This window comes from Stenella coeruleoalba (assembly GCF_951394435.1).
Source record: "Stenella coeruleoalba genome assembly, chromosome: 1".
Lineage (NCBI taxonomy): Eukaryota > Metazoa > Chordata > Mammalia > Artiodactyla > Delphinidae > Stenella > Stenella coeruleoalba.
The window spans coordinates 60985590-60989082 of record NC_137169.1 but is presented as its reverse complement, the minus strand read 5'-3'; the positions used below and the strand labels follow the sequence as shown (position 1 = coordinate 60989082).

At 38.2% G+C, this 3493-nt stretch overlaps 1 pseudogene across 1 annotated transcript; it reads left to right on the top strand.

Annotated features, from left to right (window-relative positions):
- The first annotated feature begins 2093 nt into the window (after positions 1–2093).
- On the top strand, positions 2094–3193 carry LOC307189557 (protein-L-histidine N-pros-methyltransferase-like; annotated as a pseudogene). Its single transcript has one exon. The product of its transcript is annotated as a protein-L-histidine N-pros-methyltransferase-like (transcript).
- The last annotated feature ends 300 nt before the right edge of the window (positions 3194–3493 follow it).

The following is a 3493-nucleotide window of genomic DNA, read 5'->3' as shown; positions in this document are numbered from 1 at the left end:
ACATTTCTTATATTTTCTTCATGGGTCTCATAGCTCTAGTACAACAGTATTTGACACCACAAAAAATGGGCTGTATAGACCTGGTTCCTGACTACATATAGACCTATGACTTTTGCATTGGAAGAAATAAACTCCTGCCTACTTCTAATAACATTCTATTGCAGAGCCAGTGATTTCATTCAGCACCACTGCAACCCAGTGTGAAACAAAATAAAAAAAAGCAAAAAAAAATCCAGCTATGCTGTTCCCAAACGAGGTTGGGACAGGGTAATGTGAAGAGGCATGCCAAGCCATGCTGAGATCTCAGAGCCAGGGCAAGGAAAGGAAACAGGGAATATTAGAGTTCGAAGACTGAGCTTCCATCAGAAGTTATATTTATCCAAATTCTCCCAAGGAAGGAGGAGTTAAAGTCATTATCTTTTGTATGTAAATGTGTATACGTATCTTATAAGGGGACCTTGGTCCACGAAATATATGAAAATTCAGACAGTGTTGAATTGGTCTACATTTTTAGTGTCTACAAGAACGACTTTTAAAAGTTAAATAAATAATGAAAACTAGGTTATAAGGAAACCATATAAGCTACTTAAGAGAACAAAATTTTTTTTCAACATCTTCAGTAGTTGGAAGCACATTTAAAAGAAATCTATTGTTAAGATAATTGTAATTATTCAGACACCTTAAGGATCTGAATAAAATATACCTTGCTTGATATGCTTTTAATTAATTACTATGAATACTTAAATGTTTAACAGCTGTCTTAAAAAATATTTGTACTTATGTGTTTCATTAATCCAGGCTTTTACTAAATATTTTAATTCAAAATATGCCTAGGCTTACCCCATGGATTAAAATGTTTCTCTCTTTATTCATGTTCTAAGACTTTATTTTATTGTCATTATCTGAAATGCTTTTTTATATAAAAATAATTTGTACAATATGCATTTTTAAGAGCTTTTGTAGTTTTTTTTTTTTTTTTTAATACTCAACCATATTGTAAGCCCCTTGTGAGCAGGACCTCTGCTTTTGTACCTACAGAGCCTAGCACTGTGGTAAGCACAGAGAAATTGCTCAATAAAAATTTGATGGCAAGTCTAAGTGGCCAGACTGCAATCTGAGTGATGCTTAAGACACTAGGTATGCACAATATGGGGAAAGGTAGCATTTAGTTGATAGTTGATTCTTTATTCACTTTTCCTCTTTGATGTGCTGTTTTGGTCAGTCTTTAAATCTGAGTGGTGCAGAGAGTCTTCTTTAGACTTCTTGAAGAAAACAACTGCAAATATTTGTTGAATATGGGGTGATTGCTGTTAGAAAAAAAATAAGTGAGATAGAAACTACATATAAAACTAACTTGTCTTTTGGTTAGCTATTTCTTACATTGGTATATGAGCTGAATTTTACTACACTTAGAAGTAAATGAAGGTATTGCTGAAGATATATAGGCTGTGGAATAAAATGAACATAATTTGCACATATGAGGGCAGTAGAAAATTTTCATTTTATTACTTTTTTGAGCAAAGTATAGTGTTTTCCTTTTCGAAATAAGTATACCAGAGCCATAGTAAATGAATAAGAGTCATTAGCTGATTTCTTAAAGAAAGTTAGTGGTTGCTGATCATGTTTTTTTATCAGTGTATTTAACTTATAATTGAAATATTAAATCTTTTTAAATGCTTTGGAAATAGACAAGAAGTACTTATTCAGAATTACTTAGAGAAAATAATAAAGAATAAAATTGCAGGTATACATAGAAAACATGAGAACTTAAGTAATAAGCACTAAAATACTATGGCACAGGAAGGGAAGAAGAGATTATACACTAAAAAACCACAATGCCATGTAAAATACAGGGTTAAACCAAACAGAGACTACCAATAGAAATTCAGGATTAAAACAAAGGGATGTAAATTTGTTATAAAACTAGACAAAGTATGATTTAGTAATAAGTGCTCCATAACTACTTGCTGATTGTTGTGGTGGTGGTGGGAGAGGCTCCTGCTTCTTCTGGTAAAGAAATAGATGTTCGGGCCTCGTCCCTGAAGGGGCTGGATGGGCGAGTTGGGCGCAATGGCTCGATCCTGGGTGGCGGCGGCGGCGGCTGGAGGCGGTGGCGCGTCCTCCTCCTTGCCCCGGCGCCGGCGGTGATCCGAGCGAGTGGCCGCGGCCCCCGATGAGACTGCTCGCGGGCTGGCTGTGTCTGAGCCTGGCGTCCGTGTGGCTGGCGCAGAGGATGTGGACCCTGCGGAGCCCGCTCACTCGCTCCCTGTACGTGAACATGACGAGCGGCCCCGGCGGGCCGGCGGCGGCCGCCGCGCGCGGCGGGAAGAAGAACCACCAGTAGTATGCGTGCAACAGAGAGAAATTATGTGAATCACTCCAGGCTGTCTTTGTTCAGAGTTACCTTGATCAAGCAACACAGATCTTCATAAACAACAGCACTGAGAAACCGGGCTGGCCATTTATCCAATTATATCACTCTTTTGTGTCATCTGTTTTTAGCCTGTTTATGTCTAGAACATCTATCAATGGGTTGCTAGGAAGAGGCTCAATGTTTGTCTTTTCACCAGATCAGTTTCAGAGACTGCTTAAAATTAATCCAGACTGGAAAACGCATAGACTTCTTGATTGAGGTGCTGGAGATGGAGAAGTCACAAAAATAATGAGCCCTCATTTTGAAGAAATTTACGCCACTGAGCTGTCTGAAACTATGATATGGCAGCTTCAGAAGAAGAAATACAGAGTACTTGGTATAAATGAATGGCAGAATACAGGGTTCCAGTATAATGTCATCAGCTGCTTGAATTTGCTGGACCGCTGTGATCAGCCCCTGACTTTGCTAAAAGATATCAGAAGTGTCTTGGAGCCAACTAGAGGCAGGGTCATCCTTGCTCTGGTCTTACCTTTTCATCCCTATGTGGAAAACGGTGGCAAGTGAGATAAACCATCAGAAATTTTGGAAATCAAGGGACAGAACTGGGAAGAACAAGTGAATAGTCTGCCTGAAGTTTTCAGAAAAGCTGGTTTTGTTATCAAAGCTTTCACTAGACTGCCATACCTGTGTGAAGGTGACATGTATAATGACTACTACGTTCTGGATGATGCTGTCTTTGTTCTCAAACCAGTATAAACATGTGGAGGTTGAAGTCTTCAGAGTCCACCCCAAGAATGTATGCTCCGGAAGAGGGTCTGTGTTCTCAATTATGTGAAGGGAGGACCTTTGGGGACTGCCATTCTAAATATCATGTAGGAATTTTAAAAGCCAAAATACTAATTATTTCTTTGTAGTGTGTAAAAGGAATGTTTTTAAAAATCAAAAACCCAACTCTTTGAGGATTTTTATAAACTCTTTACTCAGTAATGCAGGTCACACTCCGATTATGGAAGATATTTTTTATACTTAATTGCAGTAGGGACTCATTCCCAGGCAAAGCAATAGTCATGACTTCACATGAAACCAATAAATATGGATTGTTTTTAATAAAATGAAGAC